The sequence below is a fragment of the Callospermophilus lateralis genome, chromosome 13, assembly GCF_048772815.1.
Source record: "Callospermophilus lateralis isolate mCalLat2 chromosome 13, mCalLat2.hap1, whole genome shotgun sequence".
Lineage (NCBI taxonomy): Eukaryota > Metazoa > Chordata > Mammalia > Rodentia > Sciuridae > Callospermophilus > Callospermophilus lateralis.
The window spans coordinates 74,724,688-74,749,010 of NC_135317.1; the positions used below are offsets into that span (position 1 = coordinate 74,724,688).

A 24,323-nucleotide genomic window follows, 5' to 3' on the forward strand; every position below is an offset into this window, starting at 1 on the left:
CAGTTCCCTCCTCTTGTCACTGGCTCCCCACTCCCTGGTGGACACCGTTATGGATGCCTTTGATCGGCTGCCATTTTGGAAGCATCTCTGCTGGTCTCTGACATGGTGGCTGGTGGCGTTGGTTTTTCTGGTCCCGCTGTGCCAGTTCCGCAGAGTGGGCGGGGGGCCGGGGCTATGACAGGGTGGGGGGGGTGAAGTCTCAGCAGGGGCGGGCACAGTGTTGGCTGCCGCAGTGAAGATGGCCTCAGGGGCAGAAATGGCCAGTCCCATCCCCAGACAGAACCTTGGGTGGGGGTTCAGGTGGAAGCCCTCTGGGTAGGGGTTCCACGACCTGGGGCCCCAGCTTTGCCAGAGTGTGGGCATTGGGGAAACCCAATGCCCTCATCAGCTGGAGGCTTAAAAGCAGCTTGGGGGAAGAGCCGAGTGTTGGGAGAAGAGTGGGGGCAGAGACTCGGCAGCTCATCTCAGACGTGTCAGACCTGTGGTTTGTGTTACCCAAATAGGTTCTGTCTCCGTCACCCTCTCCATGGGGACAGGCTGTGAGGTCCATGGCAGCCTGCAGGATTTATTCAGATGGCTCTGACTTTCTACTGTTTCCCCTCCATGCCCCCTGCCAGTTCCATGGTTCCAGCTGCTGTCTTCCAGTGAGGCTCCCTGCTGCCTGTCCCTCTCCTTTCCAGGCCCTTCTGCGTGCAGCGGCCATCTTGTTTTTCTTGCTCAGAAATTTAAAATGGTTTCTCGGCATTCCTAGGGTGAAATTCCTTCCCTTTCACATGATGCTCGGGGCTGTCTGTAACTGGCCTTAGCTGTCCTATGCAGTCTCACTGCTCTCAGTTTCCCAAGGTGGACTACGAATCCCATAAAGCCAGGTGACTCACGTTTTCTTGCTTTTCCCCTCTCCCTGTTTTCACTAGTTATTTTCCAGCTTCCTCTCACCACATCCACCTGTGGCAGCTCCACTGTCTCCGCAGAGCTGTCCTGATCACCCTCTCAAGAAGTGGCCCTCATAACCACCCCTGCCACTTCGGCAAAATCCCCTTGCGCCTAGCTCCTCTTTATGGTACCTTTGTTGCATTCTGGTTCCTTATGAGAAGTCTTAGGTCACCTATTAGGATATGAGCTCTCAGAGGGAGGCTGGGAAAAATAGGAAGAAAACAGATATCAACCTGGCACCCACTTTTGCCAGATTGAACACGTTAGGTTCTTTTCGGGCAATTATGTCATTTATTTTTTTACCATAACCCTGCAAGGAGAGGAGAGCCCATGGCTGGCAAGTGGTGTGGTCGTGGTCAGACGAGCCCTCAACTTAATTTTTTTTCCTCTCTGAATTCCTGAGATCCCTTTTAGGAGGTGAATCCCACAAAGGTGGCTATTTAAGGCATGCCATAGGTCTCTAAGGCTGTGTGGGAGTTTGGGTGGCCGATCTTTTTGTGCTCATGATCCGGGTCACTTAGCTGTGCCATGCCTTCCTTATTAACTTCCTCTTTTTCCTTTGTGGCCAGGTTCACACAATATGATGGTTTTTCTGTAGCCGAAATTGATGGATTGACAAGCCAGTCCTGACTGCCTTCCTCCTGGAAGAGGAGGCAGAGGCTGGGTGGGTGATAGCATCTTCAATGAAGGATGGGGCCCCAGGCAGTCAAGGCAGGAGCAAAGCCATTGGGCTGGATGCACTTAGGTTTGCATCTCCATCCTGGCTTCTCAGCTGGGTGATTTTAGACGAGTCATTTAATTTTTTTTTTTTTTCAGGTTGTAGTGTTCTCAGTCTGTAAGGCATAGTCATGACAGCGTGTTATAGAGAAATACCTAGCACAGTGCCAGGTTCCTAGCAATACACATGCTGCTCCTCGACCCCATCCCATCCAGTGGTTTTTATCAAGGACTTAAAACATGCACATAGCAGGTGACTGGAGAAGGAGGGAGTTTGTGTCCCTCTGTGATGTCATAAGCAGGGGCAGAGAGGAGGTTGCCTGGCAGTACAAACCTAAGCCTTCAAGGTGAGGAAATGCCCCTAGAGGAAATACCCCTTGGCTTTTGTAGCAAGAGTGTGCAGCGGGCACTGAGCAGTGAGGACTGGTGGTGGCAGAGTGAGGGTTAAGTAATGAGCCTTCCTGGGAGCCTTTTGATGCCAGGTTCGTTTCCCTTCTTTCCGAATCTCAGCAGTGGCTGCCTGCTTCCTGACGCTGTTGAGTCCCGTGGGAGGGGAGCTGGGCACCCTGATGCCCCTCGTCACCAGTTCCGGGGCTGCGGAGCAGAGAGTGACGACAGCCAGTGATTCGTCTGTCGACGGCAATGGGGGCCCTGGTGACGGCTGCTTTGTTGTTTTTTTCCTCTCTGGAAGATGACTCAGTGTATCAGGAGCCGGGAGATGGAGCTCTCAGCTGAGTGGCCAGAATGTTCTGTCAACATGAAAGCAGCAGAAACAGCTCATTGGGGCTCGGAGCCGATCCCTAGCCTGGGGTCATTTTCAGGGAGGGCTGATGAGAGAAGAAGGCCACTGCCAGGCGTGAGGATGGGGGCGATACCAGGTAACTCAACAAGCTCTGTGACCCTTGAATTTTTAGAGCTTGATAAAGAAATTCAGCTAATGGTGTTATTCAGTGAGCTGGGAATGAGGGTCATTTTTTTGAGCTCTTCTCACTGGTCCCAAATGACAGATACCTTCTCAGGACCAGAAAACCCTTTGGGATTTCTCACTGAGGCTGTGTCTGTAATGGGCTCGGTGGTCATTGTGGTGGATAAAGGGCAGTTCCCTTGTTGGGGCAGGGGCTGGCCAGGGCAGCCTCAGTGAACCGTGGCACTCTGGACCCCAGGAGCAGGTATCCCAGGGGCGATGTGGTACCTTAGGAGAACTCTGCGGCCCGTTGCAAAGATGGTGGGTCCACCTTCCCACCCTCAGCAAAAGGCAGCTCGGGCACTCTGTGTCAGCTCATCTTTCCTTATTGTCCCACGTCACAGCTTATCTTCTTCCTTCATCTTCCTTATTTCCTCTGAGATGAAATAGTGGACCTTGAGTTCCTGACCTTTTCTTTTTTTCTTCCTTTCTTTTCTTTATTTTCGCATCATGGCGGCTCAGGATTCTAGGCTTTTCTTGATTCTGCAGCATTGCGCCATAAGCGCGTGATCCCCCCGCCCCGCCCCGCCCCGCCCGCTCGCCCGCCATGCCTTCTTGGGAACAAGAGACAAGATGCACCTTCACGGCCACTGAATCCTGGCCAGACCATTATCCCCTTTCTGTCCTCTGCCACCTTCCACCAGCCTAGGGGCAGAGGAGCAGATAACTGGGGTTTGGGACTGAGGGACAGGCATCCTGGCCTGGAGCTCCCTCCTTCCTTTTTCCTATGCCATTTTTCAGTCTCATGCTTTCTCATGGCTGATACTAGTGCTGACATTTGTCGCAGAATACCTTCTCTCCCCGAGGACCTTCCAGGGTGACTCATTTGGGTTCTCAGGCGAGTGGCTACTGAGCCTCGAGAGCCAACAGGAGCCGGGAAACATGACTGAGCTCACATCAGAGCTGGGCAGCGGTTGGGGGCCGGCCATCCCCCCACCCGGAGTGCAAAGGTGGTCACAAGCCCCGTTGCACCATGTCTTCTTGTGCCTGAGTAGAGCGCATCTTGACGTAAAAGGACTGTGTGTATGTGGGAGTTGGAACCTTATGCACTTCATATTTCTGTGTCCTGAGCTGCGCACGTGATAAGGCCCTGGATTCTGTGCTTCAGAGGTCTCTGTTGCCTTTCAGGTCCATTTTCTCAAGCAGGTGATGGGTGGGCCTCCTAGGTCAGACTCTGCCATGCCCACTGGTACTGGCCTTTCTCTAAGATGACGGACCCATGTCATTTTGTCCATTGTTGTCTTGCTTTTTCGTGAAACGGTGGCCAACAGCTGAGGGCCATGGTCCTAAGGGCCACATACAAACCCCAGATAAAACTCTAGTTGGGGTCTCTACAGTTCATTGTTTAATTGGCCCTGCAAGCTGAGTCAGCCTGCCTACCTTTGTCTTCTTTCCCACAGAGAATTCAGGAGAGTGCAGCTTGGCTTGTGAGCTGGTGACTGGCTCAGCTGAGGATGGTGCTGGTGTTCCCAGGACAGTGTCATACTCCTGGATGGCCCGCTTGCATTTTATTTGGAGCACACATACACACACATGAAGCCTGGCAGTCCTGCTCTCTGTGGTAAGTATTGCTGTAATTTTTTTTTTACATTCTTTTATTTCTTTGAACATTGCAAGTGGATAGATGTTTATTGAGCCCAGCCAGCTGCTCTGCCATCTTCATTCTTTTCCTGCATACCCCACCCTTAGTCCTCTAGAAGAGAGGACCAGATTTTTTCTAGTGCTACTGGAGACCTGCAGAGATCCCAGAATGTGTTGTTCAGCCTCCACACATCCCCCTCACATTTGGGAGAAGTCAGTTTTCCCGAAAATGGAGCCAATAGCCTTTGTCCTCTGCGCAGAATGTTAATGGGCTGCATGGAAGGACCCTGAGTGTCCTCACTGCCCCTGGCTGAGAGGTGAGGCTCCTGATTGGCTGGCTGCAGGAGGATGGCCCTTGCCAGCACCTAGCATGGTTCTCTGCCAAGTTCTAGCTCCAAATCTCAGGCTGGTAGGAACCTAGACTATATATAGCATTGTGCTAAGCAGTTCTTATCAGACGAGTCTGCCCTCCCCTGCGGGAGAGGAGCACTTCTATCGGAGAACTGGAACATAGAGAGTGTGGGCCATCTCCAAGGGCCTTTTATTCCAGGAAGGTGTGTATGTGCGCGCGTATCTGCCTCGGGTCCAGGGCTGCCAAGCTTACTCTCCTTTCCCCTGTTTTAGACGCTGATGGATTCAAAGGTCATGCCGGATGAGGGTGCTAATGTGGGATGAGGGCCAGGAGGGGCTGTACTTCTCTGGTGGATGCCGGGCTTGGAGGAGAGGCTTGGGGTGGAGGGATGACGTGGCTGAAGGCAGCATGCCCTGCGTCAACGACCAGTCTCCGGCTTCTCCTCTTGGTATCCTGTTTGCCTTGCTTTGCCCAAGGATGTCTTTTGACCTCTCTCTTCCTTTTCTTGGACCTCCTGCCTTCCCTGCCTTCCTCCACCCCTTCCTCCTCCTTCCTATGATTTCTTAGGACATATAAGACCACACTTGCCTCCCTTTCCCGGAGCCGTGTCTGCTGTCTGCTCTCGTTCCCATACCCACTCAGTCACGGGGAGTGGGGTCTGCCTTGCTCAAGGGGTAGCTGCTTGGTGAATGAGCTTGTCTTGCTGGGTGACTTAGGGCAGGGTGGGTAGGATAGTCTCCTCTTTCCTCTCATAGGTGCTGTCGAGCCACAAGTGTGACCAATGTTACATGATCCCAGTCTTGTCAGGGAGTCACCACCAGACTACTATTGGAAACCAGAAACAGCAAGGAAAACAGGATCTAACCCCATGCCTGCCTTCCAGGTAAGTCAGGTTGACTGCTCCCGGGCCTTCCCCTAACCACCTTCCCTTCCCATGAAGACCATTTTCCCTATTCAGTGGGGGGATCCTCAGATGTCTCCATTCAGACTCTCTTAAACAATTGCTCTCTTCTTTCTATTTTCCTCCGCCTGCCTTTTCTGTGAATGAGGTTAGTAACCAGCAAGGGGCTGGGGCTGGCAGCCAGTTGAAGTGACCGGGATGCTAGATCTGTGGGAGGTAGCTGGGTAACATTTCTGGGTGTGGTGGTGGCAGAGCAGTCGGGGCTTCCGTAGTAAATGGACAGAAACCACTCTTGGCCCTCTGACATCCCACGTGAGAGTTGGGGTTTGATCCCTCATTGGCTCTAGAACTACAGGGACCTTGGACTTGCTTTCCCCTGTCATCTGAGTGGGTGACCTTAGCCTTGACGGGCTTAGTCCAAGGATGGTCTGGAGTGTAGACCAGCCTGAGCAGTGGGCTTCAGGGCTCTTCCCTTACTTTTGGGGTTCCCTTTGAATGGATCACTTTTTTCTTCTAGGCCTTTTCTCTGCCTCGCTGTTGCTGGCCACAGCACTAGCAATGGTGATGGAAAGTGATGACCACCTGCAGAACTAGGAGGTCGGTCACGTACAGACAGTGCCGAGAGCCGACTGTAGGCGCTTCCCCTGTCACCAGGAAGGGTTTACTGTAGGGTTCTTGTCCAGCTAGAGCTATCCAAGAGCAGGTTTGTCTGGGGTCTAAAGATAAAAGGAATGGTGCTGGGTAATTTTATGAGGCACCCGTGGGCTCCCATCCCTGTCGCCTCTCTCTGCTTGGTTTTAAGAGTGTGAGTGCCTCCCTCTCTCTGCACCACTCCTGCCACCTTCCAGAGAGGCTGGCGAAGGCTGGTGAATCCTCACAGTGCTTCATCTTCTGTCCTCCCCCTTGAGACAAATCTCTGAGTTAACGGTGAGCAGCCTGAGACCTTCCCCAAGCGAGGGCTCTCAGTCTCTTCCTTCAAAGAATTTGACAAGTTCAGTAGCGTTGTGAGATGACTGGGTGTGTTGGGGCTAGAGCACAAGTGAAGAGGCTTTGTGCAGCCAGGGAGGAGAGGAGGGTGAGCTAGTCCCTCAAGATGTGTAGTCTAGAGTCTGACTAGCGTTGGCTGTAAGACTGGGGCCAGACATACCTGCTGGCTGTGCTTGGGAGACTCTGCACATGCGCAGCGTGTCCCCAGGCCTGGCTCTGGGTGACCTCTGCCCCCATTCACAGCCCTGCCCTTGCTTGACTGGGAAAACCAGGGTTGGTTTTGCTCTTGTTGTTGTCTTGGTGAATTGGGGGTCGGTGCTTCCCAGCTCATTTTCCTATTTCGATCTCTCATCTAATGCTTGGCCTCCTGTTTACCAGCCTGGCTGCCTTCTGCTCCCATGATGGAGGGCGTTGTGTGTTGCTAGTCACATAAGCAGGACAAGTGGCACCCTTGAGAGAGAGGCACGTTTTCTTGACCTTTGAGTCCCTGAGGTCTGAGAGCTAGGAGGCAGGGGCCCTTGCATCCGGGATCCAGCAGAGGTTAACAGAGCACTGGAGCGGAGGTGGCGTGGCTTGGCTGGGAGTTGTGCGGGCGGTACCCTGCCAAGGCCCCTGATTGGTCAGCACCTTCTCTGTTCCATTGACTCCTAGTCTTGTCAGGGCTGTGAATTGTTTAATGCATATGTTGGCTCTGTCCCCTGGCTTGAGTGCCCCTGAAGCTGCAGCCACAGCTTTAGAGAGGAACTGTACCTTGTACTGGTCACTTTTTTTGGATGTGTGGCTTCCCTCTGAGATATGTAAGAGATACCACCCTTTTCCACCAGCCGGCTGTCTGTGGGAGGCACTCGTTTTGCTTTGCTTTTCTGGGACTTGCAGTGACTGTGAGGAAAGCATAGACTGGGTTTGGCTCCCTGCTGGCTCCTTCTACCGGAGCTGTTCATGGGCTGATCGAGCCAGAGAACACCCCCAGGGCCTCATGGTCTCTGCAGAGCCTGGTGCTGCAGTGTGAAGCTTGTGTGGGGTGGGTGGAGTGCCAGCGCAGGGATGGAGACAGCCTCGTGGCGCGGTGGCTATACATGATTGTATCACAAGAGCAGGACCAGAAAGATGTGGGAGGACAAGTCCAGTGCTCATCCAGAGATGCCTGCCATGGCCCAGGACAGATGTGTGTTCCCTATGAAGGGTTCCCATCTTGAACGCCTGGCGCCATGGATGGTGTGGTACTAGGTTGGGTCTGTGACGAGGCATGAAGGTATGAGATGCATCTGAGTTCTCAGTTCCTGCCTACCATCCAGGGAAAGGAAACTGACCTTTGTTAAGGGCCCTTTGCTTATCTGATTTCATCTTCAGAACAACCATGTGACGTAGGCATTATTTCCCCTTTACAGTTAAAGGAACTGTGATTAAGTGACTTAACCAAGCTCACACATTTGGTGAGTGGGGTTGTTTAGATTTAAATCCAGCACTTCTGATTCTAAAACCTATAGTTTCTCCTCACCCTGGTTTTCCAGAGTCAAATATTTCTGTGAGCTAAGACCCTCAGAGAACTAATATGAACCAGAGTGAAAGGCAGTCACCCAAGGACCCTCCCCAGGGGTGGCTCTGTATGTTCCCTTTTGGAGAGGCCAGGCAGACGCAGACACCCTTTGGTACCCAGGGACCAGCAGGACTGAGCAAGGCGAATACGTTCCTTACCAAATGTGTATGGAGCTTCTCCTAGATTCTGGGGCTGTGCTAGGTGCTGGGTTGCAGAGTCAACGAACCAAGTTTTTATTCTTGGGGAGCATGCATTCTAGTGGGGAGAGAGATCATTAGTTAAAAAATTTAAAAATATATATAGTTTACAAAAATGTGTGCAAAATATGGAGATTGTATGAGGGTGAAGGAAGAGGACAGCACACGCAATAAGGGGGTCCAGATGATAGGAGGGGATGGAAAGATAGAAGGACCTCAGCTTCCTGGGAAGCCGTGCTGTTTGAATCTCCAGAGGTTGAGATTGATAGAGACACTAATCCCTTTTCTTCCAATAGAAGCATCCTCCCAAGGCCCCGTAGCTAACAGGAACATGTAATGAATTAGGAGTCCAGGTGGGAGTAGAGTCACCAGTGAATGAGGTTTTTCCATTTGCCACGGCCATCCCTGGCTTTCTGTCTCCCATCCTCTCCGGTGCCAGCTGGCTTCTGTGTCTCAGCCTGGTCATCGTGCCTCTCTTGTCCCTGCAGCACAGGGAACATTTGGGTCAGGTCTTTGCCGAGTCACTGGTCAAATATGTGCCTGCAGGAGGCACAGCCCCTCTGCCAGGACGCATGGTTCCTGGAGCTGATGATCGTGACCAGCAAGGGACAGGCGCTGGGAGAGGAGAAGTCTCCTTGTGTTAGATTGCCTGGGTTTGCTTTGTCTTGAGATACTGAGGTAGGTTGGAGGGCATATGTGCAGGGCATGCAACTCCTGGGCTCAAGCCTTGGTCACTTGGGAGAAGCAGCTGCTGGGCCCACCGTGAGTCAAACTCTGGGCTTCCTCTCCTTGGCCCATCTTTGGGTGCCTGACCAACCCAGACCAAGGAAGCTGCCGTCTGCTGCCAGGGGTCTGAAGTTGCCAGGGATGAGGTAGAGTGATGGGGAGCTTGGGAAAGAGGCAGGTCAGGGGAAATGAGGATTACACTGCTTGGTGCAGAGGAGTTAGCAGACCTGCATTCTGGTCCTGGATTTGTTGACAGAACTCATTCACTTTACCCAATTGGCCGGGGGGGGGGGGGGGGGGGCTCAGATTCCTTACGTGAGGGTGTTAAAGCAGAGATTCCAACTCTTTTACCACAGGTCCTTTCCTGGATTCTCATAGAGGTGTTGCTTAGTCAGAAACTCGGGATCAGGAAATGGAGACCTGAGTCACCATGAAAGAAAGAAGCGGGAGGAGGGATCTTGAAGAGCTGATAGCAGTCAGAATCCCCATTGCAAAGAGGCGCTGCTGGCATGAATTCGCGTGGGTGGGTGGAGATAGGGTTTGAAGGACTTTCCAGAAGGAGGAGGGAAGGGCTAGAGATGGAGTCAAGGTGGTTGATGCAGTCCCATCCATGTCCCCCCCTCCCCCGTGACAGAGGATTGACAGGACTGCTGCCAAGAGGCTTGCGGGAGAAGGGGGACGTGGGAGCTGCTGGTGGGGCTTGCTGTGCTGAGCAGGGCTGGCTTAAGAGACCTTCTACAGGGGAGATGCTGGGTCCTGTTTGTCCCTAAGTCCTAGGTGGGGTGGGGCTGTGCACTCGGGGAGGGTATCTGTTCCAGGCTCCTCCCCCTGTGTCAAGAGGTTTTCCTTGGTATTTAGCTTTCTTTTTCTCATGTGGTTGTTTAAGGCCCTCTATTAAAAACTAAATTAAAAAAAAAAGAGAGATAAAGAAAAGGTAATAACAAAACTAAGAAATGAAGATCTCAGAACTGCCCGTTCCTTTTTGGTTTTTAAATCTTGAATCATTCTTAAAAAGAGCTAAAATAATACACATGAAGGCAGGCCCAGGGCCCCAGGCACAGCGAACAGCAGCCGGGAGTGGTTGGGACTCTGGCCTAGCTGCTACACGGCAGCCTCAGTCCCAGACAGACATCAACCATGTCTCCAAGGCGCTGTGGGTAAGAACCCTGGAGCTGAGGGGCACGTTGTGCAATCTACTGAACAGGATGCAGAATTATAAAAATAGCTATATTTCTCCAAGACACTGTCTGCTTGCCACTTCACCAGACATTTACCTGAGATTAACAATTACTGTGAGCTTGTCCCTCCCTCCCTTAGTATGGTATAGTGACAGGGATTTAGGCTAGGACGCAGGCGGGAGGGGAAGGAATTGATTAGTAACCATCATTTCACTCGTACATGGTTCTTTTCAAATTTGCTGGCTCACTTGGTCCTCATGCAACCCTGTGCGGGTAGGTGGCTCTAGCCTGTCATTGAAGAAACTGAGCCAGGCAGAGTCCTGCCAAGACCTGACTGCTTGTACCTGCTTACTTGGAGTCTCTCACCCACCTCCTCTGACTCTAGCTGTTGTTTCCCTGGGATCTGACCAGTGGGTGGGGGGAAGGAGTGGAGGAGTGGAGGAGTGGACAGTGTACTTTGATCCCTTAGGTCCTTCGCTTCTCTATACATATGAGAGTAAAAGGAAATCTCAGACTGTCCATATTCTCCTATTCTCTGATTTTTTTTAACTTCTTGGAGCTCTTGGGAGAGCTGGCTTGTACTTCTTAGCTGGGAAGTCAGCCAATTATCATGTGTGCCTGGAGAGGTTTTCTACATGTGGAAGCTTCTGGAATACGTGGTGCTTGAAACCATTCTGATACCTTTGTAGAGCATTTCATGCATGTGCATACAGACCTGTTTCTGCTGCTGTCGCTCACTTAGAGATGAGGCCTTGCTGTGGAATCTTTGTAATTTTTTTCCAACAGATTTGTAAGGGATGCCCAGAGCTTTGCCCAGCATGCATGTTGTGTGTATGTTACCTGTTTGTACAGCACCTGCTGGAAGCACTGGCTAAATATACAACGTAGAGTCAGACACTAGACACACTGGCTCCAACTCTGAATGTCTCTTGATTGACTTGAGAAAGTATGCCTTACCCATGCAGAAGAGGGTAGGCTAGAGAAGTCCTGGCATTGGGTTTCCTTGAGTTCTGAGCCTGGCCCCCCATTCTGTCCAGGGTTGCTGAGGCAGAGTAATTGGACTGTAATGACTTCTTGGCCATTTAGAACTCTGAGTGACCTTCATTGGAATAGACCCAGAACTTATATGAAGGAGTGAAGAAGAGCTTATCCTTATTTGCAGTGAATTTTGTCAGAATGGTTTAGTTTTTTTCTGGTAATGCTCCCTTAGAATGATTGAGGTTGGACGGGGCTGCATGCGTATGTCTGGCAACAGCTGTCCGGAAAGCACAGGGGAGCTGTTTTGGTGGTAGAAGTCTTCAGTAGCCTTGTGTGTGAAAATTTGTTGTGTTGGACCTGGTTCTTTCTGTTCACCTGGAAGACAGAAACAAGAACGGTCCAAACCTGCCGCAGGGAAGGCGGTGGGGAGAGCCGTGCCTCACCCTTGCCCAGGGTTCCCAAGGGAAGATGAAACCTGTCTGAGGTGGGAGACTGGATGTCTTTGACAGGGTCCGACTCATCTTGAAGCAACCTGAAGAAGGTTCAGGTACTAGGATCCAGAGCCGGGTCCTTGGCCCCACTCTCCATCTTTCCCTTCTGTTTCCAGGCAGCCCTAAGCCAGGGCGGGGGTGAGGGGGGGCTTGGAGAATGGAGGAGCCGGCGTGGGAATGGAACCCGGAACTCCAGATCCCTTCCAGGAAAGAGCCCTGAGTGGCTCTAATTCTGTATTTGTCATCACTGCCCTTCGTCACTGCCCACCCCTGCAGATGCCTCCTAGCCCTTGGATAGGCCTTGGAGGGGTTGGGGGGAGCGGGGCCAGACAGGGTTTACTAGCATGAAGGTAGAAGAAGATGGAAGAGGAGTACCTTAGGGCTGGCCATAGTGCAGGAGCCACAGGCTTTGCCTTTGATGCTCAGACTTGCATACTAGTTAGCCGTAACCCAAAGTCTGAAATCAGGTGATGCCTCAATGAGAGTTGTATTTAAATATGGAAAATTATGTATCCTTTTGTGTTATTGCCAGGTACAGTTTTAGCATCAAAAGGCCTGACAGGAGTTAGGTGTTGTGGTGCACACCTATAATTCCAGCAATTTGAGAGGCTGAGGCAGGAGGATTGCAAATTCGAGGCCAGTCTCAGTAACTTAGAGACCCTTCTCAAATTAAAATAATAATTAAAAAAAAAAAAAAAAGAGGCCTGGGACTGGGTTGTGGCTCAGCGGTAGAGCGCTTGCTTAGCATGTGCGAGGCCCCGGGTTTGATCCTCAGCACCACATAAAAATAAATAAAAATAAAGATTTTTTTTTTTTTTTTTTTAAAGAGGCCTAATGGACTGGGTAAAGTTTGGGGGGGTGTTCTGTCTGTCTTTAAAATAATGCTTGTTTCATATTGACTGTTTGCTTTCTGTCTTATTCCACACTCTGTTTTATTTCTTAGGGATGACTGTATTCAAAATGCCTAAGTGTCCGTGGGGGATTGGATACCAAAACCTGCACATACTCAGATCTCTTTCTGTAAAATGGCATAGTGTTTGCATTTAACCTATGCACATCGTCTCTAGATTACTTACAATGCCTAATACATTGTCAGTGCTGTGTAAATGGTTGTTGTGTTGTTTAGGGAATAATGACAAGGGAAAAGCTTGTATGTGTATGGTAAAAATGCAGTTTTATGTATACATATATGTATTACACACACACACACTTTTTTCAATCTGTGGTTGGAATCTAGGGATACAGAGAGCCATCTGTTTGTCTATGCAGTTATGTTACTTCTTTGGGGCAGTTTGTCCAGTGTCTTGGTATCAGTGAATGTGTGACTTTGATTTCACATGTAAATAAACTACAAACTCATGGCAAAAAAAAACCAAAAAGCAAAAACAACTCGGGGTTGGGTGAAGGGCAGCTGCCTATAGATGTCCTTCCCAAAGTCCTGGTCTGAGTCACCCAGATGCCTGAGGAGATGAGATGCAGTGTGTCCTTGCTAGGGCCAGCTGGCCCCACAGCCCAACATACTCCCCCAAACCTTATTAGCTGTTATTTTTTTCAGCTTGAACCCTGAGTAGCAGCCTTGGAAATCTCAGACCACATGTCACCCTGCAAGGTAAGAAGGGCCAAAGAGGACGGCACAGAGAGCAAGGGGACATCACTCTGGCCACTGGCCACTCTCCAATACAGGTGAACTTTGTGTTCAGAAAGGAATTCATTTAATCATTTGACTCCTAATAGAAGTTATTTGTATTTTTCTTTCCTTCTCTCTTTTCTTCCTCCCTGCTTCCCACCGCGCGCCCCCCCCCCCCAGCCTCCAAAGAATTTAATCTGCTGGACAACAAACAATACTGTTATAAAACTTTGAAAACAAGAGGGCGAGGCCTCCCTGACAAGGAGAAGGGCATGTCGGGTAACGGCCTGAGGGAGCGTGCCAGGCCCGAGATGGAGCCGGGCGAGAGCCCAGTTGGCTGGGTACCTGGGCGCCTGCCCCTACCCAGCCCACTCACTCTGCCACCCCCAGTCCAGGGGGGAAGGAACCAAAATGCAAAGGGGGCCAAGACGCACTTGAAAAGGGGAAGTTGTATGTGTTCCCCTCTCTGTGATCTGATGGGAATGCACTAGACTGTGAAACTTCCTCCTCCACCTCCCCTCCCTCCTCCCTCCCTCCCTCCCTCCCTCTTTCCCTCCCTCCCTCTTTCCCTCCCTCCTCTCCACTCTTCTCCCCTCCTCCTACTCCTGCCTCCTGCTACTCACTGTTCTTGAGACTGGCAGACAGAGGTCCTGATAACAGAATGAGGCTGGAATAGCAATGTAGGTACAGCCACAGCTGAGCCAGCTGAAGGGGAAGAGGAGAGAGCGCAGACTTGCAGATGGCTTTGGACTTGGACTTACCTCCGTTCTGGCTCAGCCTCCCTCCCCCAGCTAGGGAAGTGGAACCACCTCACGTCACAGGGTGTGCCTGGTCCATGTGCTCTGCCAGGTGTGTGCCCAGGTACTGGGTAGAACTGCCATTCAGTGGTTAGTGGATGCGCCCTGGCTTCCTGGTGCCCACTTCAGGATGTGCTCCGGGGAGGGCGTCTGACTTGGTGAAGTGCTCAGTACTCTGAGATGCTCTGTCCCCCCCAGGGAGGAGCATAGACCACTGGAGGAGCTCCTGGGACCCAGTGAGCAGGCATGAGGTCCTGTAAGCGTGGCACCTGGTAGGACACTGTGTCTGTTACTTCTTGGCAGCTGAAAGAGGGGTGACCAGGTTTTTCTGCCGGGGGTTGGGAAGCTGGGCTCTGGGGCATCTCTGCACTAACCTCCAAAGTCAGATCTCCCCCGAGGCTGAAGTTACACTTCCGAGTCTGTCCTAACAGAGCCAAGTAGATGACTGGGGAATGACAAGGGAGTGGCGTTCGTGGTTTTTCTTTGGACCACATTGGTTTGGGCCAGTGAACTGTGTGGTGGGCATTGTGTGTGTGTAATAGACCATAGGCGTGCTCACTTTTCCTCTCATGGAAAGCACTAGCTTCCTTGAAAGTAGTTCAGGGCTGTGCCCCTCCTCCCATCTGCCAGGGGAACCCGGAACTCCGTGCTCCAGCCTTCACTCCATCCTTCCTCCTCCCCTATCCTCCCCACTGTCTCCAGCTGCCCCCATTTCCCGTGTTACCCCAGAGGCAGGACAAGTAGGGAGCATCCTCTCCATCCAGCCATCGAGACCCAGGTTTTGGTCGGTAATTTGGAGGAAGGGACAGAAAAACTGACTTTCAAGGAGTTCAATTGCCTAGGAACATGGGCTTCTGTACGTGTGACCCAGGGGAAGCCCAAAGAGCTGATACTGGGTCCACTGGGGCTTTGGAAGGCTGTGACTTCTCTCCCTGTTACGTGAGTGGGTACTTGAGGGGCCCACCACTTCTGAAGGATGCTGTTCCCACTTTAGGATTTAGGGCCTAGGACATAGGGTGGTGCCTGAATGCTGACCACTTCTTCTGGGGGCTTCAGGCCAGCCAGCCATGTTCCTCCACCCATGGTCCCTCAACACACATATCCTTCATTTTATCACCCTTTCCTCTGATTCATTAACTGCAGCTAGTTGGCAGCAGGCCCTTCTCTGACAGCTAAAGACAAAATGTCCAGGACACTGGGTCTGGGCTGGAGTTGAGACTGACAGGAAGCTGGGCAGCCCTTTCAGTCCACACAACAATGGTCTGGGACTGTCTTGAGGGCAGGACGTTCCCCTTTTTTCAAAAAGGCCTTCTAGGCCCCCTTTCACCAAGTGAGTTCTTCCTCATTGCCCAGAACCCTGAAACCAGCATTCCCAGAGGCTAGAAGATGGACGCTTGGGGCTCAGCTTCCGGCATCCTCCCCCACTCTGGCTGGAACTTGCATCAGTCACGTAAGTAGCTGTGACTCAGCACCCAGCGCTGGGTCAGGAGGGAGAAGCTGCTGCCTTGGCAGGAACCTTCCCACGTTCTGCATTTGAACACATCGTGGTAGCACAGCGCGGGTGAGCACCACTGGGTTCAGCCGGTTTGTATGTGTACATTTTACAAACAGGTTCCCTCTCCTTCCCATTTTCCCCCCATGTTATTTTTTGGGCACCATGCTGGGCTCAAAATAAGATACTTAGGACTTTAAAACACAGCATCATTTATAATGAAAATAGAAGCTGTCTTTGTGATCTTTTGACTGTTCTTAGCCAGTGGCCCATGAAGTGTGTTTAACCCTCTGCTCTGTTTAGTTTGGCCTGCACTTTTTTTTTTTTTTTTTTAATGTATCTGATTTTGTATGCCTCTAGACATAACGTGGCCTCTCCAGGCCACTATCTCTGCTGCACATTGTTGCTGCCTCTGTCTCTCTGTGTCCTGCCCAAGCCCTCTGAGCATTTGCATGTATGGTGATCAGTCTTCCCAGGCTGCCTCTGGACAGATGAAGACACTGAGGCCCATTCAGGGCAAGTGGCCGGTTCCTGTTCTCAGACTTTATGCCTGGCAGGCGTTCTCCTTCCCTGGGTGCTGACCTTTCCTCCGCCTTCGGGTCCCTTACTCGGCGGAAGAATGTTCTGGAAGGTAGAAAAGCCTCTAGATAGAATATGAGCGTGACAACAGACTGGGGCTGGAGTGGGGCTTCCCGGACCTTTAACCTGTGCAGTGTCACATCAGGGCTACATACCTACTCCTGGTGGGTGAGTAATTTTCCTTCCTAGATAATCTCGCTAAGCCCTTCGACAGGGCCAATTTGCTTGGGCCTATTAGGCCGAAGCAGGAGAATCCCATGTCTCTCATTGGATGGCAGAGCCCCTAGGAGGCTGGTGATTTCATGGGCTGCCTTCTTCTAGATCTAGGTGGCCCTCAGGCTCACTGCCAGGAAGATCGAGCCCCTGCCAGCCCTTATCAAATCACCCAGCTACTCCCAACCAGCACAGAACCACCAGCTTGTTTCAGAGAAGAGTCATTGCTCAGCTGACTTTTAGAAGAAAGAACTCTGCTTCCATTGAGAGGTCTGTGACCTGAATGACCCCTTCACCTCCTGGGATTGAAAAGGCAAAAGATTTGGGTACTAAGATTACTTTTTTCCTCCTCTTATTTGAGATTGTTTAAAGCAATGCCTTGTTAATGGTTTCTTATCTCTTCTTCCTGAGAACTAAGAGTTAGGTTTTAGAATCCACGAGGCGGGACTGTAAGTCTTGGCTTTCTGTCTTCTGGTTCCCTCGGTGGTATTTGCTTCCTTGCTAGGTGCTAGGTAGGCTGGTTGACGTTCCAGGTCCTGGGTAGCAGGAGAGACATTTCTTCAGTGTCACCCTGACAACCAAACGAGAAGGGCACATTCTGAAGGAGAGAATGACTTGGTCCTCTAGCAAGCGAGCCAGACTTGGGGGAGGTTTGGGGAGGCTTTCCTGAGCTGAGGGAGGGTGACTGGGGGGTGGTAGCTAAGGGAGGGTGGATGGATGGATTCCAGGAGGAGGGGCCAGCAGAGTCAGGGCCTGTGGCAGGAGGAGAGGTGCTTTAAGGATCACTGCAGGACACCTGTGCAAGGGCACTTAGGAGGGGGTTTGTCGGTTCTCCTAACTGAAAGTGCTACGGAGGAGTTTCACTGAAATGAAAAGCAGATAAGCCGAGAATTAGCCTGTGTGAATCTCAGTCATCCGTTTCATTTTACAGGATTTGGATCTTTGGTAATAAATGTCATGACGTTCTTGACCTTAAACCCCTCACTGTCACTGTCCACCCGACCCCAGGGTTGATTGCAGATGTCAGTTCCTGACCTGCCCCTCAGTTCCCCCACGTGCAGCTGAGGCCCTGGGAAATCCCATGGTGGATGGCAGAGCCTGCTGTTGATGTTAGAATTACTGGAAAAGCAGTACCTTTTCCTTATCAGCAACTTCCTCACTGCTGGGAGAGTCATGCTGAGGGAGGATCTAAGGCTCCAGAGAGAGCAGTAGCTACGAAAACCCACCTGACCTCTTGCAGAACCCAAATCATGCCCCCATCTTCACTCAAGTATAATGTGTTCTATAGTCAGTATCATCCCACTTCCTTGCAGAACTATGGCCTCCATATTTCCTCCCTCCCCCCAAATTGCTCAGAGTTAAGTTCAGGAACACAACGAGATGATAGTCAAGCTGTGGAGCAGGTAGCAGTGGACAGAGGGGTGGGAACATGGACTTGGGAGGTAGCTCTGGATCTGTGTTTATGGATCATGTGACTTCAGACAACTTATTTATCCTCATTAAGGATCAGTTTATTTGCCTGCAAAAATTGGAGCAATACCTGTGTCATTGACTGTTGTGAGAATTAAATGTACCACTCTTGATGTTCAAATTTTATTTCCTTATATTTTTGTTGTAGCAACATATAACCTTATTGCCAGGGGCCATGAAAAAGATAAGTTTATGTCTTGAGGCCTAAAGAATTGGTTGGGAACCTAAAAACATGGCTTCTCCTGTCTCTTTTCTCTCTGGGTTATGGCATCAGAGGAAACACACCTATTTTCTTCACTTCAAATGGCCAAAAAAAGATGATGCGAAAGAGGAAATCTAATTTGGAACATGATTTGGAAATTTATTTTCAGGCGAACTTCAGAATCAAAGCTCAGTTTCAATTATGTGAATTCAGTACAATGGTAGTCATGTGAGAGGTTAAATCCAATAAGTCAGTTAAAGGTGTCAGATTTGAATGTCCTGATACCGACATGCAGTGTGGTAAGGAGGAGCCCTTGCTCTTTATGAATAGGGAAAAGGAAGCATTGCTCTGGACAGATGAAACTCACCTTTGTATAGCCGCTGGTACCTCAGAAGCACATAGGCTGCTTTTGTCCTGATGGAGGGAGATAATGTATCTGGAGACATTTTGTGTGCTGGGAAATATATAAAGGCTAGGGTGGTATGAATGTAAAATCAATATATTTTAAAATTAAATACTTTGGATTTGGCTGTTTTATTTCATCATGTGTAATCGTTTATAGTGACTGGTTGTGAAATGAAACAGAGTTAATGAGTTTTGTATTGCTCTCATCTGTTGGATTCCCTGTTGCATTGAGCAGTACCTTTTACCTCTCCTCAGTGTCTTTCTAATGGATCATTCTGTCATGTCACAGTAGAAGACATTTCTCCTCAGGGTGGAGGCCGGGTCTTCCCATCGCATCTCCCTGCCTTCTTCGGTGAGATCCTCTTCTTCTGGAAGCTGGTTTCACATGGTGGCTTAGATTTTTCCATCTTTGTATCTAGCACCATTTGAAATCAGTGTTTTAGGAGTAAGAATTGCAGCTCTGCAAAGGATGGACTGGAGAGGAGCTGCTGCTCAGGGACTGACTCTTTTCGCTGCTTGAGCGTGTTCAAGAAGTCAAGGGAAGACTTGGAAAGCAAAAGTCACTCAAGAAGATGTTGGATGTGGGCGGGGCCACATTAGGAGTCGGGGGCGGGGCTTGTGTTTAATGTAAATGCAGCAGCTTGAGCAGGGCACAGCCCAATACCAGCACCTGTCTCTAGCATCACCGAATTGGTAGGGCCTCTGAGTGCAGTGGTTGTGCTGTTCAGATGGGTGATGATGTATTGGGTGTCGACTGTAATAGGGAAGGGCAGAGGGCTGTATACCTGGAGGACTGTCACCTCAGCACTGCCCACATGCTCCTGGAGGATGCCCCGGAGTATTCCGCTGGAATCAGATTTGCCACCTGCAGAGGTGCAGACCCGAGGAGCACTACTGGCCCATCTCTTACACAGGCTGACCGATTTCTCCTGGTGTTCAGAGTCTGTTTTTGTCTAGCACCATTTGAAATCGGTTATGATGTAGGGGGAAAAGCAGCAACCTCACAGCCTCATGCCAAGTCTGGTCAGCAGCAGCCTGTGGTTTCCTGGAAGATGGATGGGCAGAGAGTGGGGAAGGAAGATCACACTTTCCCTGCTAACTTCTTTAGCTGCATTCATGATATGTTATTGCAGAGGTAAGAGATAATTCAGTGGATTTTTAAAAACAAATCACTATAATTTATATGATGTCCTCAGTTGCATTTTCTGAAATGTAATATTGCTGCAAATCGTGTAATTTGGTTGCCGTTGAATTATCTTTCTGCTAAGTAGTCTGTTCATGCATCCTGACTTTAATAAATAATTACATATATTCAATTTATCATGTCTGTGTTTTTCATCTATTATTTTCCATTCATAATTTTATGATAAGTGGGTCCTGAAAAATTAATTTGCTGTTCAGATCCTACCTACCTCAGAAGGAATTCGAAGTAGGTTACAGCAGACAGACATTAAAAAATGAAGCTCATTAAGAGAAGAATGGGATTTACTCTATGAACCAAGAAGTAAAATGAGAGAAAAGATGAGGGAAGAGAAGAAATGCTGAAGATCTAGGCCGAGGGTTGTCACTTACTGAATGGGAAAACTGTCCTCAGTTCCAAGTGAGCTGCAGATCCAGCCCTCTGCCCGTCAGTGTTCCTGCGGGGAAACTTTGTTAACTGAACATATTGTCACGTGGTCCTTAAAGGGGAGCAGCACTGATTTCAGTTGCATTATAACAGATGGAGTTCTACTTTTGGCTGTTAGTTTATATCAACCCTTGAAGACAGGGTGAGCCAGTTTTATAAAGCTATTCAGAGATTTGCCAGATTTGACTTCATTAGGGGATCAAGCTTGAAGAATCCTCCGGAAGGCAGGCAGTGGCCCCTTGGTTGGGCTTTTTCCACAAGAGGTGTGTGGCTGACTGTGAACTACCTGCAGTACAATTGTTCAAGCCATTGATTCTCAATAAATATGACAAATCAGCCACCTAGGAAGCCTCTCCTAAGCCCACATTCCACCCGTCATCCCCCAGATGGCTGCCCTGCCCAGGTGGAAGGCGGATGAAGCTTTTGCTGGGAAGACTTCCCAATGAATGTGATGCATCCTGCAGCTGCAGAGCTATTTCAGGCTGTTGATGGAAGAATCCATCTTCAAATTCCCAGGGTGTGGTGGTGGGAATAGTTAGACCCTACATTGTGTTGCAGCGTCTGCAAGTAGGGCCCCCCTGGGTTTGTTGTATTAACGACAGGTTAAAATGTTTTTCATTCATCTACCAGGTCCCAAGCTCCAAGTTTATTTGTTTTGCAAATATAAATAGGATATGATGCTGCCCTTAGGTGGCCCTAATTCTAGTCCTTAAACAAGTAAGTGCTGGAAGATTGAGTTTAGCATCAAAGCACATAAACAATGATTGAGATACCTTTTCTGTAAATTTAGCATCAAAGCACAAAAACAGTGATTGAGGTACCTTTTCTGTAAGTTTATAGTGTTCCCATTGAAGGCCTAAATTTAAACAGTGATGCCCTGGTAGGTCATGAGGAGCAAAATGGAACTGGGGCACCTCTCAAATAGGATTATTTTATCTGGATGCTTAGAGTTTTTTGCCTGAAATTGCCATTCTGAGGTGGTGTTTGCATAGTAAATTAGTAATGAATGTAGAATGTTCCCTCTGGTGACACCAGCTTGAATCAGGTTTACGAGGCCATGTTACCAATCTAGGTAGAAAAATGTCTTGTCAAAGCATTACCCAAGTTTTACCATTTTTTTTTTTTTAAAGCTGTACATTTATAAGCAAAGAGGAAACATTTTCCTGAAGGTACAAGCAGGCCTGGTGCAAGTTGTACTGGCAGATTTTATTCCCATCTGTGGAAGTCACCACTGATGAGTTCCTAGGACTGAGCTGCCTTAAGTGTATAGATCTTGGTAATTTGTTACGTACAACATTAACCCAGGTCTTCATTTTGGAAATTGACAACAGTCTGAGGATTACCTAGCAGACCAGTATGTCCATACTGATGGGGAGCCTGAGAATTTTTCTTGAACACAAGAAAAGATTTGGGGCTTAATCTAATCCCCAGTAGTATACCATCCTCGCTTTCTGTTTGGGCCACCCAAGAACCTTCCACCAAGAGCCTTCCAATGGGTCATCCTATGGGCTCTGGTTTAGCTGCTCTAGGAGTGGGGCATGAACATCACTTTATATTTATTTTTGTGGTGCTGGGATTGGACCCTGGGCCTCACGCATGCAAAGAAAGCATGCTACAACTGAGCTATATCCCCAGGCCTCTTTATACATTTTAAAGTTTCTTCCAGGGATTCTGATGTGTGGCCAGAGTTGAGGGCCATTCCCCTGTGACCTTGTATCTGAAAGTTTTCAGTCCTCAAAGTGGTCTAAGGACCACTGGTGTTGGTTCCTTTGGCCGCTGTAACAAGTTGCCACAAATGTGGTGTCTTAGTACACATTTATTAACAATTGTGGAGGTTACAAGTCTAAAGTCATTTCATGAAATTGAAACTGAAGTATTGACAGGCCCACAAACCCTTCACAAGTCCAAGGAAAGAACAGTGTTTCTTGCCTTTTCTGGCATCTAGAGCTGCATTTGTTGGCTTTTGCCCTTTCATTTTCAAGACCACCACTGCCTCAGTGGTCACATTATCTGATACCTTAATTCAATCTCTGTCTCTTCTAAGGATCCTTGTGATTAAGTTCAGGGCCTCAACTAGATATCTGCAGAGATCCTTTTGCCAAATAGAGTAATTTTCAAAGCCTCCAAGTATGAGCATATGGCTCTCTTTGAAGGCCATAACACAATCCACCACAAATAGGAAGGCCTGGGAACTCATGAGAACTGCAGGCTGCACCTAAGACCCCCTGAATCAACATTGTTTTTTAAACATAAGAAGCATGGTGCTGTGAGATCCTACCCAAGGAATTCTTCAATAATTGAGGCTCACCTCAAATACAAAGTCTAAGGAGTGTTTTTTTTCTTATGAGCCTTTACAAGTGGAGGCAGATAATCAGATGACAGATTTCCCAGACACCATGCACACTTGCTCATGTAAGCCTTAGTAGTAGTGTGAATTCTCAGTGAAGCCATAAGCCCTAAGCACAGAATGTCAGGGTGCTGCTTTGTCTAGTAGTTGTACTAGGGTTGCCACGGCAACATACAATAATAATTCAGTCTTTAAAAAGCTACATAAGGGAATTAGATTTTGTGCCCTTCAGTGGCTTATTCTAATGCTAGTTTTATTACCTATGCAAAGTTTTCTTGGACTTTGCACAGTCAAGTTGAGAACCAGTGTTACTGCCCTTGTGGAAAGTTATTCACCGGCTGTGAGTGAGAAGGAAGAAAAATCGTTTATTGACATAATTCCCCCACTATGTTACCCCTTATTTAAGTAGTAAGGGACAGAGTTTGCTTGCACAGAAGAATAAAGCTAGTTTTATACGGAAACTAAAATGGCTCTGGGAATCACCGTTAAAGACAACCTTGGAATAATGACAGTTTGCACTGTGAGGAGGGGTTGTTCAATGCCCTGACAGTCCACAGGAGGGCAGCAGCGCTACAGTTTACAAAGACTTCCTCTCTAACCTTTTCTGGAAGGGACTAGAAATTCTAAGAGCAAGGTAGTTTATCCATATGTACATTTATTCTTCATCACTTCTAGAAGTTATTAGACTGTTAAGTCCTGTTCCTAAACAAAAATATGCAAGTTTTCAGATTATACAAGAAACAATTCATTCTTGGTTAAAATGATAGTTGTCAGACATTACTGTTTAGGATACCAGAGAGTTGCCTATTTCCCTTAAATGCAAAAAAAATGTACTTTAACATGCAAATTCAAATTCTTTCCAATACCAGGTGTCTTAAGCATTCTTTCAGAAACTCTTGCTGTATATTTAATGCCATTTTTATTGGTTCTTTTATTAGATATAGTTGTAAAAGCATGGACTATAATTTGTTCTATTCAGTCCCCAGTACTTTCCCTTTCCTTCTCTATTCTTTTCCCTCTACTTATCTTTCTGCTGTTTTTTAAAATTATTGTCTTGTGGATATACATGATGGTGAGTCACTATGGGTGGTATATTCATATATGTACATAGGAAACTTAGATCAGATTCATTCCCTTCTCCTATCCCCCCTCCTCCCCTTCAATTCCCTTTGTCTATTCCACTGATTTTTCTTCTATTTTGATGGGATTCCTCCCATCCTATTTTGGACCACTTTCTGAATTCATGCCAATTTTTAATTTTTTTAAAGCAACTATACTCTCATGACCAAATAAAATTTTCTAAAATGCTTTCTTTATTCTTAGTCTTTATTCTTGGTTAGTTTTCATACAGCGTTGAATGGGTGTTAAAAAATATTTGTTAAATGTTAAAAATATTTCTTTTGTATTTCTAAACCACAGATTACTTTATTGGTTGACCAGGCAGGAAGACCTTAATTCAAGTCTTTAGAAGTTTCCGATTAATACACAGAATTAAAGTCATGATTGTATTCTGTAAATATAAGCTTTTATCTTCTTTATAAGCTTATTTGGATAAATTAACTCTTGGGCTGAAAAATTAACTCTTGGGCTAATGTAGATGTTCTCAGGCTCAGCTGTACCTTAGAATCACTTGGGACACTAAAAATGCCTTATGCCCAGGCCACATCCCAGATCAATTACCTGAGAGCCCTCTGGGGTGGGACCCAGGTGTCACTAAAGCTCCCCAGGTGATTTTAGTGTGCAGCCATGGCTGAGAAACACTGTGGCCTGATAGGATAGATCTAGCAGTCTGATATAATTCAATAATGCAAAGACAAGGATTTTTTTTAATAAACAAAAATTACTTTTTAATTGTGTTGGTACGTGAGTTTTGGCCTATGTGTGCAATTGAAGTGATGTGGAAGGTATATCTTCTACTAGACACATATATATAGCTACTCAAATGTGATTAACTCAGAGTTAGGTACTAATACAAGCTACAATAGCTGGGTGGAAATCAAGCAGAGCTTCCTGGAATGAGTA

The 24,323-nt window shown here is 48.5% G+C and overlaps 1 long non-coding RNA gene across 2 annotated transcripts; it reads left to right on the top strand.

Annotated features, from left to right (window-relative positions):
* Positions 1–3,925: 3,925 nt before the first annotated feature.
* Positions 3,926–18,642, top strand: LOC143379413 (uncharacterized). 2 transcript variants are annotated; one of them, XR_013088478.1, is made up of 5 exons: positions 3,926–4,175; positions 5,303–5,430; positions 13,098–14,018; positions 14,165–16,576; positions 17,995–18,642. It is a non-coding gene; the product is annotated as an uncharacterized LOC143379413 (long non-coding RNA). The 2 variants fall into 2 exon arrangements; XR_013088479.1 differs by having other exon boundaries at positions 14,165–16,520.
* Positions 18,643–24,323: the final 5,681 nt, after the last annotated feature.